Raw genomic sequence first — 15161 nt, 5'->3', positions numbered from 1 at the left:
TTATTCTTAAGCAGTCTTTATGAAAGGCAACATTACTGCTTGATGCTGAGAATATGTAATACCACCAAAGGGGGAAAACGCTATATTTTTAAGTCAGGTAGTTCTCCAAGTTTGTTGGGAGAAGGGGAAAGTCCTTAACCTTCTTCCCAGGTACAACTACATTCACTTCTTTTTAGCTAATTATATTGAGTTTACCTTCTTGTCCTAAGTAACACGATTATGTTGTTACTTTATGATTTTTCTGTTTTAGACATTGCCTACTGACTTCTCCATGCATGTAAGGATTTGTGTCTCTTCCCTCTCCTTTCCTCCATCTCTCATGCATGTCATTTCTACTTCCTTCCAGTGTACTTATTAGTGTTGATTTTGATTAGATTGATTTCATTAGGACTCCAAATGCTGTTTGTTGTTTTCTTTTCCTGCACATCTTTTTGATTCTCCTAGGCTTAGTTTTCTGTGAACTTATCACACTAAATCAGCTAAACTTTTTGCCATTTATCTAAATCGCTGATAGTCTTCTATGCCTGACACGTGGCTGTATTCTCAGGTCTTCCTTCAGCATCATCCTGGGAATTCCTTTTCTCTCTTCTCCCGTATTGGGTCTCTTGTTTTCCATATCTCGTGTCCAGTATGTGTCTGTTCACTGAGTCTCTATATTGAGTACAGTACCCGTACCCATAACTGCCTGGTATCTCAGAATCCAGAGAACTCTCTATTTTACCCTTTTCGGAAAATAAAATTCTAATCTGGGGAGGGAGTTGGGGAAGAGAGGCTACTTAACTGTAGAGTTGCAGAGAGCATCCAACTACCTTCAACCAATTCTTTTTTTCTTAGTGTGTATGCCTTCGTGCCTTACTTCCAAAGGTACATGAAACCACCAGTTCCTGAACCTTTTAGGAATTCTGTGGTGTAAATTGGGTGTTGTTTGTTTTGCTTTTCCTATTGCTGACTCAGAATTCGGTTTTCTACCAGGTTATTTACTACTTGTCCACCTGCTTTCCAGCTTCTTACTTTGTTGCTATTGTTTCCTCTCCTCCTTTTCCATCCTTTCAGGTTTATACCTAGACAGTCTTTAAACAAACATCTTAAAAATCTTTGATGTTGTTTAATGGAACTTCCGGAGGGAGTGGAAGTAGTAGCGGGTGCTCAATCCACCATCTTTGCCCAGACAGCATGTATTTTAACCCTGTGATGCTGTGTTTCATGTTGGTAATTTATATCCATCCTTGACTTAAAGGGGTGCAGTATATAGTACTGTGATCATAAACACCTTATTTTGAGTCCTGGCTGCAACGCTTATGAGATGGATGACTTGTAGCAACTGAATGTCTGTATCTCATTTTCTTCATCTGTAAAATTAGCATAATAGAAACATTTATCTACTTCAGTGTGTTGTAAGGATGAAATGAGAGAATGCAAGTAGAGCACAGTGCTGACGTTTGGTAAACACTAGTTGTTATCAATGGTTCGTCTTTGGTATAAGGTGTTTATAAGTGATTTGCGCTGGCATTCACTCCACTAATAGATTTCATTCATATTTCCAGATGCTATGAGATAGCATGCTTATCCTCTAATTATATACAAACTTCAAAATTACTGAACACTTAAAATTCATTACCTAAAAACAGCCTTAATCCATCAGTGTTAATGCCATTTTACAGATGGGGAGTTTGAGACTGGAAGTTTCAGTGGCTAATAAATAGCAGCTGGCCAAAGTTTAGGGCCTTTTAATGTTTATTTATTTATTTTGTACCCTGTCCTTTAGTGTTTTTCTTTGTGGGGGGTGGTGATTGTTACCCTGGTTCCAGCACATGTTCAAGTTACAATAAGAGAAAATGTGATGGTGCAGTTTTTTACAGCTGACTTTTAAAAATTCAGGCCATAAACTCCACCAGGGGTGTCTAATGCTTGTAATTAACAGTTCTGAAATAGTAATTAGAAAACAGAAGTAGGAATTTTGCTCCTAAATTAGGCTAGTGTTCTTCTGCTACCAGTGAATTTCATTTTCAGACTGCTTTATCATTGCTCTTTGTAGTTCTTCTGTGAAGTGAGTTAGCATTTCAATTACAGTGTGTTCCATAGTTTGTAGGTGGGTAAACTTGGGCCTAGATTTGGAGTGAAGAACAAGTGAGGAATCAACTTCTCTTTCTCTTCCCCCTACTTTGCTTGGGCTGAGTGTCTCTCTTTACCTATAAGATCCAAGCACCAGAGAGTGTTGTAGATAGTATCAAAAGTAAATCGGCCAGACATTTTACTCTGTTTTGCTATGACTTGATCACTGGATAAATTCTGCTTGTAGCTTAGGTCATCAAAGAAGCCACTAAAGCAGGAATTGGCGAGCTTTATGTTCACAGTCAGATTGTAAATAGTTTAGGCTTTGTGGGCTCTGTGGTCCCTGTCAACTCTTCAGTTGCAGTGTGAAAACAGCCTTAGACAATATGTAAGCCAATGAGCATGGCTGTGTTCAAATAAAACTATGCAGAATTGTGGCAGGCTGGATTTGGCTTTTAGGACACCTGCTCTGAAGTGAAGGGCAGAATTTGGCAAAGTGTGAAATGGCCTCCAACATTACAGAACTGTTTTATTATTTTAAAGGTGAGACGTTTGTTCTGTTGCAAATTATATAGGGAAAATGATTTCACATAGGGTCTGGCTTTTTAAAGTCCCAGAGATTAATAATTCATTGATCGGTTACTGAGTTTCTGTTATATGCCATGCTCTTGTGCCAGAAGCTGGGAATGGACAGTCATGGGACAGCCGTTTTGGTCTATAATTCATTGTAGGATTCCATACAAGTGGACGTCTGGAGGACCTCAACTTGCTGGAGGTTTAGACTTGAAGGATTAACTGTGGTTGTCTATGGGAAAAGGTTAGAGAAGGGAGCGCCAGGCAGGAATCATATTGATTAAGGTGTTCAAATCATATTGATCAAGGGGAGTTCAAAATTGCTTACTTAAACCTAGATGCAATGTAGGGACTAGGTTTGAAGGGGAGATCAAGGAGGATGAATGAGCAGACCAGTATTGATTCAGATAAATGTAGTGTAGGGGAAAGAAGGAATTCAGGGAAGGCTCTGGAGGTGTAGAGATTATTTCTGGATGGACCCAGTGTAATCACAAGGGTCTTATGAGAGGGAGAAAGAAGGTGCAGAGTCAGAGAAGATAGTACAACAGAAGCAGAGGTGGGAATGATGTGGCCACAAGCCAAGGAATGTGGGCAGCCTCTGTGTTCCAGAAGCTGGGAAGGGTGAGGCACAGATTCTCCCCTAGAGCCTCTGGAAGGACCACAGGTCTGCTGACACCTTAACTTTAACCCCTTAAGACCTGTTTCAAACTTCTGACCACCACAACTGTAAGATAATTTGTGTTGTTTTAAGCCACTAAGTTTGAACAGTTTATTAGAGCAGCAGTAGCAAACTAGTACATTTATAGCACTTCTTCCTCCATCTCCTGTTATCATGGCCTCATCCTCTTCATATCTAGGGTAAATCCCTTACCTGTTCTACCATCTTTTGCAAACTTTATTATTCACTGACTATGTGATCATTCTTGAAATACTTTCTGGTCCTGGATTATCTTCTCTTTATAAACTTCCAGCCCATTAAAGACCATGGCTTTAATTACCATCTATTTAGAAGAAACTCCCAATGTTTATTTCCAGTTGAAATGTTGGCCATGTTTGGATATCCATATGCTCACTCAGCATCTCCATCTCACCAATATTTTCAGCTTAGCAGATCCAAAACTGAACCCGTTATTTTTCACTTGAAACTTGTTGCCTAATTCAGTAAATGGTACCATCAACACAGCTGCTTAAACCAGAAATCAGGGAGTCTTCCTTGAATCCTTAATTACATCTCCAAAGTCCCTCTTGCCATCTAAGCTACGTATTAAGAGGTTTGGAGATTAGGACACAGACATTTTGGGTGGGGGCATTCTGCCTACCACGTGTAATAAAGCGTTAGATGTGGTGGGGAAAAGTTGAAAGAGTTTCCTTCTGCCCAGATCTGCTTTCTCTGGAAAGACATTTGCTGACCTCAGTCCTCCTTAGTCTTAGTCACTCAATCCCACAGCCATAGCCTAGATTTAATTTCCTTCCTCCAATACAAATAACTTAGCCCCACCAGACTCTATCATGGATCTATTCACCCTACCACCTAGTTTCTGTGCTTCATTGCCCTCATGCCTCAACTTATACTCCATTAGCCATCATTGTAATCATTCTTGCATACACCTTCAACTCTCTTCCCTCCCTCTAGCTTCATTGTACTTTTCTGGCAAAACCCCACCTTGGTTAAATCCAGCTCTTTGCCTACTCTGTGCAGTGGAAAGTGTTTGGAAAGAAACATCCTGACAGGTTCTACCTGGAAAATAATGACTGCTGAACCTCAGTTGGGTCCTGCAGGACCACTATGTTTCCTTAGTTCATTCTTCTCCAGTAGATAAACATTTAATACCTTCTCAAACCTCCAGGATCTCCCCTCATCTTCAAGCTCAGCTGATGATGTTGCTTCTTCTTTCCCTGAGAAAATAGAGGCATCCAGAGGAAAGCTTCCATAAACTTACCCCTTGATAACCCACCCACCAGCATTTGTTCCCTCCCTCCTGTTAGGAATGTCTGCTCCTATTTAAGGCCAGACCCATCCCACATGCACACAATAAGTCCCACCCGCATCAACTACCCAAGGATCATGATCCAGCGGTTCTCCCTTACTTTTCTTTCTTTATTGGATCATTCCCAATAGTATTCAAAAGGGCTGTGATTTCTTCTATTTTAAAAAGAATTTTTTTTAAAAGCCCTGTTGCCAGCCTGTTCCCTGGAGCAGATGCTGAGATTTTGTGCAGGAGGTTTTGGGGGGAATATTTTTGGGAAAAACACTTTAGAGTGCACGTGAAACAAGTTTGGGCAGGAGAAGTTGAACTGTGGTGCAGCTGCAAATACGGACACCTAGGACTGTCCCAGTTTTAGCACTGAAACCTCTCAGTCCTGGGCAAGCCAGAATGTTTAGTCGCCCTAGTTGCAAAAGCACCTTTAGTCCGTCCCACAGGTAACTGATGCTGGGATGGCCCTTCAGAGAAGTCCTGAACAAGGCAGGAGGGCAGGGCCTTTGGACCCTTGCATCAACTAGCCGTTGCGTAGGGGCTGGTGGGCAGGTGTATTTCAGTGGAGGCAGCTTCCTTCAGCTGACCTGAGGGGGATGCAGCTGTGAGGTGTCAGCAGCTAACACTCCTAGCCGCTGGGGGAATGAGTTTCTTCTTCCCAAAGTTGAGATCTGGGTGGGTCAGCACAGCATCTACCATAGTCCTCTTGAATCCTCAGCCCTCTCCATCTGCCATCCCATTTCTGTGCTCTCAGTTAAATGCCTCAATAAGGTGGCTTTTATTTTCATTCCTTCCTCTCATGGTCTCCTGAACCCACTCCAGTTAGGTTTGCATCCCCACCAATCTTCTGAAACTGCTCTTGTCAAGGTTAACACTGACCTGTCTTACCCTGTCAGCAGCATTTAACACACTACCCCTTACTATTTTAACCACCTTGTGGGCCTTCTTAATTTTCCTCTTATCCACCCTTTCTATTCCACTTATCCACCCTTCCTCGGATTCTTCTGCTGGTTCTTCATCTCTAACCTCTGAAACTTGCACTGCCCCAGGCTTTACTCCTCAGACCTCTTTATTTACAGTATAGATTCTGCACTGACTCTTGGTGATCTCACCTGATCTCTTGGCTTTAAATGCCATTTATGGGCTGAGAACTCTCAAATTTATATCTCCAGCCTACACGTCTCCCCTTAATTCCAAACTTGTCCAATAACAAACTCCCAGTCGTCCTCTTTCATGAAACCCACTCCTCTCAGTAACAGGAGATGATAATTCTGTCTTTCCAGTTGCTTAAACTAAAACCCCAAGTGTCAGCCTTGACTCCTCTCTTTCATGTCCCACACCAATCCTTCAGAAAACCCTGCTGGCCCCTGAGTCAGAATCAGAATCTGACCTCTTCTCACTAACTTCATTGCCACCACCCTGGTCCAATCCACCATCATCACTTTTCTGAATTATTGCAACAGCCTCCTAACTAGACTCCCTGCTTCCACCCTTGCCCCTCTGCAGTCTGTCCTCAACAGAGCAATCAATGGTTCTCTGAAAATTTAAGCCAGAAAATGTCACTACAGCTGAAAAACCTTCAGTGGCTTCCTGTCTTATTCAGAATAAAAGCCAAAGTGCTTCTGGTTGCCCATAAGTTCTGTACAGTCTGGTCCTCATTACTTCTCTGATCTTATCTTTTATGATTCTCCTCTCCCTCACTGCACTCTGGCCATACTGGCTGCCTTGTTTCCTCAAACAAACGAGACATGCTACTGCCTCAGGGTCTTTGCACTGGCTGTTTCCTTTGCCTAGGATGCTCTGTTCCTTTAGATTTCCAAGTGCCTCAGTCCCTCTCCTTGGGTCTCCGCTTAAATGGCATTTTTCCATTGAGGCCTTTACCAACTCCTTTAAAGGTTATAAGATGTTTCAATTTGTGAAAACCCAGCAAGTTGTAGACTTAGGATATTTGCATTTTTCTGTAGTTACATTATATTTCAACGTATTTTTTTTTATTACAAGCTCTTCGGCACTGTATACCCCCCTTCTTTATTTTTCTTCCTGGCACTTACTTAATATATTTTTTCCTAATTTATTTTGTTAATTGTCTCCTTTCGCTAAATATATGCTTGATGAGGACAGGGGTTTTGTCTTACTATGTTTCACTGTAGTATCCCAGTACCTAGAAGAGTGCCCGGCACCTAGTAGGCACTCAGTATTCATTGAATAATAGAATGGAAGTAGAGTGGAGTTGTTTTTTTTAACTAGTTGTGGGAAGTGTGAGAGTGAGCTAACTAGAAAAATGTCAGATGGTATTAGAACCCCAGTTAAGATAGGTGATCATGAATTTGCAGTGCTTGGATGTGGGCTTTTTCTCTAGCACTGCTCTGCTGCCTAAGCTCAGAGAAGGTGGAGGGTTGGATTCTTCCAGGGGTGGGGCTTGCCACGTGGATAAGGTGATCTGACAGGGTCAGGGAGTGACTGAAATAATGCACAAGGCATCCAAGCTTGGATAAGGAGTAAAAAGCAGGAGGGAGCTGATGGCCAGGAAGAAAACAGAAGGGTCAGTTCCTGCTGAGGGCAGCTGTAGGAGTGGGAAGTAGCCCTGAAGACCTGTTATGCCCAAAATACCTTTCCTTCACTTTCATTGGAGAGAAAAGTTCCTATCCTGAAAAACAGAATCCATTCATTTTGTTTTCCGAAGCGAGACATAATCTCCAACTTGTGGCCTTTCAGGCTGTTAGTACAAGATCAGAGTTTGTCTGTTTCACAGCTAAGCATATATGGAGTAATCTGACAAGGACCACATCTAACCTACTACCACAATTTACCCTCCCCCAAGTTATATGTTTATTTAGGAGGAAAGAAAGTAGCTAAGTGCAGATATGTTCATGACACCAAGAGACTGAAGACTAATTTTTATGGGACAATGCGAAACATAATGAAGACTACTGCTGGGTGTGATACGTACGGCAATGGGAGGTTATATGATGTTTCTCTTCCCCAAATTCAAATTGCATTGTCTCTGATTATTTGAGCTGATAGAAGGGAAGCAATATAGAGATTACTTAAAATAATAAAGATATTGCAAAAAAAGGTTTTAGAAATGTGGTAGATAAGAATTAAAGCCAGGAGATGATCAAATAAATTGCTCATCTTAACATCATTAGTAAAATTCAGCATTTATATGTTTTGAGTGTACTTTTGAGTAAAATTTAATAAGCTTACTATTGAATCTTTACATCAATTGTAGAATTTCATACTCAATTTTTGTAATATCCATTGTTTTCATTGGTCACAAGCATATGAAACAAATGACAAGGATTCTTTACTGAACATAAAAGTGTAAGTAAAATCTCAAACCTATTAAATCAAAAAAAAATCATTCTTAGTAAAATACTGTTGTTAGCTTAGTGAAACAATGATGCTGTTAAAGAAGTTGAAGAGAAAGGCACTTAGTTTAACACCTACTTTTCCCTCTTTAACCTAACCCTGTTAGCAAGCTTTCTACTACTGTTTAGAAATTCATCACCATAGGGCTTCCCTGGTGGCACAGTGGTTAAGAATCTGCCTGCCAGCGCAGGGATCACAGGTTTGAGCCCTGGTCCGGGAAGATCCCACATGCTGTGGAGCAACTAAGCCGGTGCGCCACAACTACTGAGCCTGCGCTCTAGAGCCCGCGAGCCACAACTACTGAGCCCGTGTGCCACAATTACTGAAGCCCGCGTGCCTAGAGCCCATGCTCCCAACAAGAGAAGCCGCTGCAATGAGAAGCCTGTGCACAGTAATGAAGAGTAGCCCCCACTCACCGCAACTAGAGAAAAGCCTGCCTGCAGCAACAAGACCCAATGCAGCCAAAAATAAATAAAATAAAATAAAATTAATTAATTTTTTAAAAAGTTCATCACCATAAAAAGAATTTGTATTTTTTACATTGTTGTTCCCTAAGTTGCAAGGTGCTTATTCCTGATCTGACAGAAAGCACTTAATTTTTTTCAGCCTGTTAAGTGTATTGAACTTAGATCACTCTTAATTATCTCACCTTCCTTGAGTTTACACAGAATAGCAGAGGAAGAACTGGGGGGAGCCTAGAAACTGCTAGATACTATAGACTCAGACTATCACTTATTTCCTTCTTCCCAATTCCATGTGTAAATAAGATGGTAAAATAGCATATTTTTAATACGTGTTTCTTGGTAGGAAAGGGGCTTAAGATAAATATGTCTCCATGTTTATGGGTAACTGATGTTCTTTTCACACAAAATTTTAAGAGTAAATGGGTGCTATGTGTCATGTACTTGGGAATTAAAGAATGCATACTAGGGGCATTTGGGAGCATTTTCATGCACAGATACCTGCCAAAGGAGAAGTTCAAGTATAATAGGGAAAAGAACACTGGCAGTGTCAGGCATCATGTGCAGAGGGCTTTTCAAAAACAAGCTGCAAACCACACAAGAAACTTAAACAAAGACCTACTGAATCAGAATTGCTATGGATGGAGCACAGGACTCTATTTTGTAAAGCATCCAGGTGACTTAATTGGCCCAGGCTCTGCTTTGGGTAACCCGACCTTAAATTAAGGTCTTTTCAAATCTGAAATTCTGGACTGGTTTAGGAATAAGATCAAGCAAAATTAAAGATGAAAGGAATTTTTTAGCTTGCATCAGTAAAATTACAACACTAAGGTCTCAAGGTCTAACAGACTCCTCAGGAGTAGCCCCCCCTTGGCAGAGTAGAGTTTGGCAGAGTACTGAAGGTGTCTGGAAACCATGCTGCTAGAGAGATGATTGAAAGAATTAGAGGTGGTTAGCCTTGAAAAGACCTATAGTAGGAGTTTGAGAGCTGTTTTTTAAAAACTAAAAGGGTTGTTATGTCAAAGAAAGTAATGGTCCCAGAAGGCACAATAGGATAAAGGTTTGGAAGCCAAGAGGGAAGATTCCTTCTTGAACTCACTAACAACTACTGTGACCAAGATGAGCTGGGTCACAGAAGGGGCACTTCTTCACTGGAAATGTGTAAGAAGCTGAACATGGATACCCTACAGCAGGGAAGGGATTGCCACTGTGAGGGAAAAGTTTTTGTCATTGTCTTTTCCTCTTGAATACAAGTATTATCCCACATTCTTCTGCCCCACATAATATCTTTACAAAGAAGGGGCTGAATTGAAGGCGGAAAGATTGGCTTTCAGATACTACCTGTTGTCCAGGCCTCTGAAAAAATATTCCCAGTCTACCTGGTGGAGGTGTTCACAATCACAGATATTTATTTATTTAGTGACTACAGAGGACCAGGCACTGTGGTACGTGAGGGATACAGAAGAGAAGAATGCGGTCATTGTACCAATCCTTAAGAGGCTTACAAAATAGCAGGGGAGTTGCACATTACCTAAGTTCATCAATAATTATGTCATTATATAAACTGCTAGGAGAGTGAAGTAAAGGTAGCTGTGAGAACATGGAATAAAGGAGCCTGGCCTGTTGGGTTGGGGAAGAAGCAGGGAGGGCTCCCTGAGGAAGTGACGAAGTAAGATTTGGATGAATAGGAACTGTCCACATGAAAGGGGGGGGAGTGGGCTTTGAAAAAGTGTTAAAGCATATATGTTTAAGGAAGAAGAAGGCAAGTGTGACTTAAGTGTGTTGTACACAGAAGAACAAGAAGAACTTCCGTTCTTTCAGGAACTCCTGTTATTTATTGTGTTTTCATACTTCAGTCTTAAGAAAGAGATCCTATGCTGACATCTGCTGGCTAGTATATATACTAAAACTCCAAAATATACTACACAACAAAGGCTTAGTAACCTTATTTTTTAAAGGCTACAATAATAAATTAGAAATAAAGTACCAGGTCTTTTCCCTACTCTATTATAGATGTCACCCAGGAGACCATGAACAGTTGCTACTTCTGTGCGCTCAGTTTTACAGCTATGCTTATGTGGTGTCATTTGCCTGCTTTTGTGCAAGTTCACGAAAACACAGAAATCACATGTATAAAAGCTGAACAGACTTGTTACTTACAGGTAAAAACATTACACAACCACTTACACACTTTGTCTTTTAAACACGGTATCTTATAAAATATTTTCAGAGTTATAAAAGGTTCGTAAATTGTTTTCTTCAGAAACACACAGCTGGCTTTAGTCCAATAAGCATTCTGCTAAGGCTAAAGATCTGCTTTAAGCATGTCTGATTATTTTCAGCTTTTTCTCAGTCACATTAGTAGTAGTATTTTCATTTTCCATTTTATGCCTATAACGGACAAAAATACAAAAACAATTTCAATATTACATAAACTGTACAGTGATACTGCTACATCTGAAACTGAATGTTCCACTGGCAGCTGCCTCACCATACAATTGCTTAAAATATTCATTAATCAGCTGACATTAAAAGATAAATTTGGTGAACAAAGGGTGATTTAGAGACATCGATATGTAATGTAGAAAGTGTGGGTTGTTGGAGAATACAGATTTATGTTAGGAAGGAACACTAGAATTAGTTCAAAGTCCTCAGCTCTGCTGTTACGTGACTATATGAGTCAGATTTTTAACTTATAAACACCAAAATCCAGTTTTAGTAGATTTAAGGAGAAAAGTAATTCATTAAAAGGATTATAGGTAGTTTAGCATCACCAGGAGGCCTGGAGACTAGGCAACTGGAATATCACCCTTTGTCACCTGGTCACTCCATACAACTGGTGCAGTGAGGACACCATCTCTGCAGAAGATTAGATGCCATTATGCTTATTACCAAGGCCACAGCTCCCTGGACTATGATAGCAGCCAGTATTACTCAAAGAACTTCATATTGCTGCATTTGCCATGGTCACCAAAGAGAAATACTCCAAGATACAACTTCGCTGTGTCTCTGGCTCCCAATTCAAAGTCCGAGGAATATTTAATTTGTAGTGTCAGGGTCACGTGGAGAAGTAGAGAAAAAAAAATCAATTTCAGCTTCTGTAGTGAAAGGCATGCTCTGATTCCCAACAAGCTCTCATAAGATGGGGAATTCCCAAATGTAGGAAGGGAGTTCAGGTACTGGACAGCCAAAAAGGAATGACAGATGTCTACTATGTTGACCCTGGGCAAATCACTCTGAGCCTCCCTTTTCCATAAAACAAGGTAAGTAAAGTTCACATGACTGAGGAGATGCTGTATATGTACTTAGTCTTTTTATAATAAATACCAACTATGTATCAGAATGCAAAAGATGAGCAGGTCCTCTCCAGTCTAATGGAGGAGAGAAATCAGTAGACCTCAAGTGGTAGGATAGAGGCAAGCACAGGTGAGATGAGGGCAGAAAGAAGAGGGGACTCAACTGTGGTTTACAAATGACGTTCTTATAGTTAAGTACTTATATTTAAAAACAAATTTTCTATGTGACAAGTGATGTTTGCACCACTAATGAGAAAGACAGACAGCATGCTCTTATAGAAAGCGGCTGTTGTACTCCCTTGAAAGGCTTAGCTGTTTTATACAAATGCCAAAACAATAATGTTGGCTGACACAAATCCGGAAACTCGGGCTTTTGATTGCTTTTTGACAGACATCTAGACTACCAGTTTCATACAATGGGACACTCTTCAAAGGATTAAACATGTTATAGCTTTGCCAGTCATACATAATGAGATAAATCATCATGCTCATTGTAGCGTGAACCTCCCCTGTTCTCATCTGATCTGACCTAAGTCAGAGTGGTCTACTATTTGTATCTAGCTACTGTGTGTACAGCTTTGTCTTTGCTTAAAATAAATTGTTGGCCTTAGGGTGTGTGTTTGTGTTTTTTTCCATTTATAAAAGAGAAGCTGCATAGTAACTTGGGCCTCACCTGAGTTTAGTAATAATACTATATTCATCATATGGTAATAATAGATGTAATATATTTTTATAGAATACATTCTGTAGAACTAAGGACTGAGATAGGTCAATGGGATCATATAGATCAGCTATTACAAACCTCAATCTGGTGCAATGATTTCTTTTTCACAGCAGTCTTAAGTTAAATTTCTGAGGCTTACATTCTCTTCTAAAATCCAGAGGTCTGTATCCAAATGCGTTTTGATCTCATTTGGATGGCACACAGGCATTTAAAATTTAACAAGTCAAACACTGAGTTCGTCTTCCACCCTCCTCCCCAATATATTCCCCTTACAATAGTTCACTAAATAGCCCTTTCATGGGCCCAGTCAGGAGGTTAAGCTAGAACACTGGGGAATCCCCCTAATTTCCCACATCAAGCCAGGTTGACTACCTCAAAAAAGTATCTCAAATCTATTTCTCCATCTTCACTACCATCACTACCATTACTCCAGTCCAAGTCTTAACCAATCTACTTGCTTCCACTCTTTCTTCTGTCTATTCTCCACATAGTAGCTGGCATACTTTTTTTTTCCAATTTTTATTTTCAAAATATCATACTTTAAAAAGAAAAAAAAAGGTGTCAAATCACTTACACCCTCCATCCTTTCAATGCCTTCCTTTTATATAAAATTTTAAAATCCTTATTGTGACCTAAATGTTGCATGATCTGGTCCCTACCTGCCTTTAATTTCATTTACACTGTTCTCTGGCAACACAATAAGCTTCAGACAAACTGGACATCTTCCATTTACCCAAAGAGCAATCTTCTCTCCTCTGCCCCACCCCGCCCAAGAGCTTTCACACAGGCTTTCCCTGCCTCTCTTCCAGCTGGCTAACTCCTTACCTTTCTCTGAAAAGTCTTCCTTGACCACCCTCCCTTGCCCCCTAGTTTTAAATCTGGGTTCCTTCAATGCACTTACCACAAATTAAAATACATATTTATTTAAGTGCTATCTGATTAATGTCTACCTTCTCCAATCAAAAATTGAGGACAGAAACCATATCATCTTTGTTCACCTCTGTGCCCATAATAATAACAGCAGCAACAACAGGTAACATTTACTATGTGGCAGGTATTGTGCTATACATAAAATTATTTAATATATACTCCCAGAATATTGTTTGGACCATAGCCAGCGGTCAGTTTGTTGAATGTGTGAACCCAGCCCCTATGTGCACACCTACAAAGCTGCTCACTACCTCCTGGAACATCCCATTACACTGATAGATAACTGGTGATTGGAAGAATCTTCTTTATATCGACCCCAGCTGCCTCCCTGCAATTTCCACCCAGTGATTCTATTTCTGCCCCTGTGGGGCCACGCAGCACAAGCCTTAATTGCCCCTTCGCAAACTCGGCTTCGCAGCATCTGAAGACTCATCCGCCGCCGCTGCGCAGACTCCGCAGAGTTCGTTTCCGCGGCGGTGGTCCGGAAGCCCAGCCCTGCCGCGCGACCGCCGCTCCCGGCATCCCCCGCCCTGCGCGTCACGTGACAGCGCCGCCTCTCAACGGCCCAGCAAATACCTGCCCAGCAAATACCGCCCCCGGGCGGGGCTCAAGGCGTGACCGGCAGCCCGTGACCGGCAGTCCGTGGCCGCGCGCCGCCGTCTTCGCTGACGCCCCGGCGACCGCGGCTGGCACGTCTGTGGGCGAGTGTCCCGGAGAGCTCCCGGCAAGGTAAGGGGGGACAGCGCGCGGAGGCTGCGGGCAAAGTGGTTCTGCCCGCGTCCCCGGGATGCCCCGGCCCCGGAGCGGGGAGCGGCCCGGGGGAGGGGGCGCGGGCGGCCGGGGGCTGCCTCCCGGGGACCTAGGGCGCTTTGCAAGGCGCCCAGTCGAGGAGGTCCGGTTCGGTCCTGCCGGAGGCTGAGCACCTGGCCCCGGCGGGACCAGGAATGGTGCTCTCAGGCCGCCCTGGGCCCCGCGCTCCCGCTCTCTGCTGGCACCTGGAGGCTCAGCTGCGCCGGAGAACAGCTGTGCCTTGGTTTCTCCTCCTGTGAAACGACCGGGCCGGGAAGGTGGGTCTCTGCGGGTGCCTTCAGCCTTGAGGTTTCGCGAGTGTGTTAGTGAAAGTGGAAGAGGAAGAAGCAGACTGGAGATGGGAAGAACCCTCACCTAGGAACGCAGGAGCGAGTGTCTGAGGCCGGGCACCTTTTAAGTGTCTTCTGTATTTTGTGCAAGTCGCAGACCTCTCCCGAGACTCGGTTTCTCCATTTTTAAAGTAAAGGTGATAACCCCTGACCTCCCTTGCTCACAGGACTACAGTGAAGAACAGATGGAAAAGCCATTTGAAGAGCCAGAACTCAGGAGTCAGTTACACCTGGGTTCAGATCCTAGTTTTGCCACTTACTGTGCGTTCTCGAGCCAGATAGAACCCTCATCTGTTAAAAGAAAATAATAACCTTAACAGCTCATGAGATTGTTGTGAGGATTGAGTGTAATAGGACTTAGCACAGTGTCCGGCAGAGAAATGCTCAGTAATTAGTGCTGTTAGTACAAGTATTAATAAGCTAGAGAGACATTCACGTGAGGGATGTTTAGAATAATCACACATCCGTTTCTGTGTATTTAGTCCTAAAAAGAGTGCTGTTTTGATTTCCTAAGAAAGGGACCAAGTGGAACCCTTTCCCCTTTTTTCTGTCTGGGTCCCCTTTGCCTTCTCATTTACAATTGGCATGTGAACCCGTTGTTTCTACCAAATGAGTCAGGCAGGATGGGAACATTACTG

The 15161-nt window shown here is 42.2% G+C and overlaps 1 protein-coding gene across 4 annotated transcripts in view; it reads left to right on the top strand.

Moving 5' to 3' along the window:
• Nucleotides 1-13875: 13875 nt before the first annotated feature.
• Nucleotides 13876-15161, top strand: part of FBXO10 (F-box protein 10) — an 81680-nt gene continuing 80394 nt past the window's right edge. For 2 of the 4 annotated variants that reach the window (XM_049710804.1, XM_033431130.2), the window contains exon 1: nucleotides 13880-14113. The gene's annotated coding sequence lies outside the window, so the exon portion shown is untranslated. Of the gene's footprint in view, nucleotides 14114-15161 lie in introns of all 4 variants that reach the window. The other 2 variants (XM_033431127.2, XM_049710801.1) reach the window with 2 other exon arrangements.

This window comes from Orcinus orca, chromosome 6 (genome assembly GCF_937001465.1).
Source record: "Orcinus orca chromosome 6, mOrcOrc1.1, whole genome shotgun sequence".
NCBI classification, from domain to species: Eukaryota; Metazoa; Chordata; class Mammalia; order Artiodactyla; family Delphinidae; genus Orcinus; species Orcinus orca.
The sequence above is the reverse complement of the archived record's forward strand: the minus strand, read 5'-3'. Positions and strand labels throughout refer to the sequence as shown.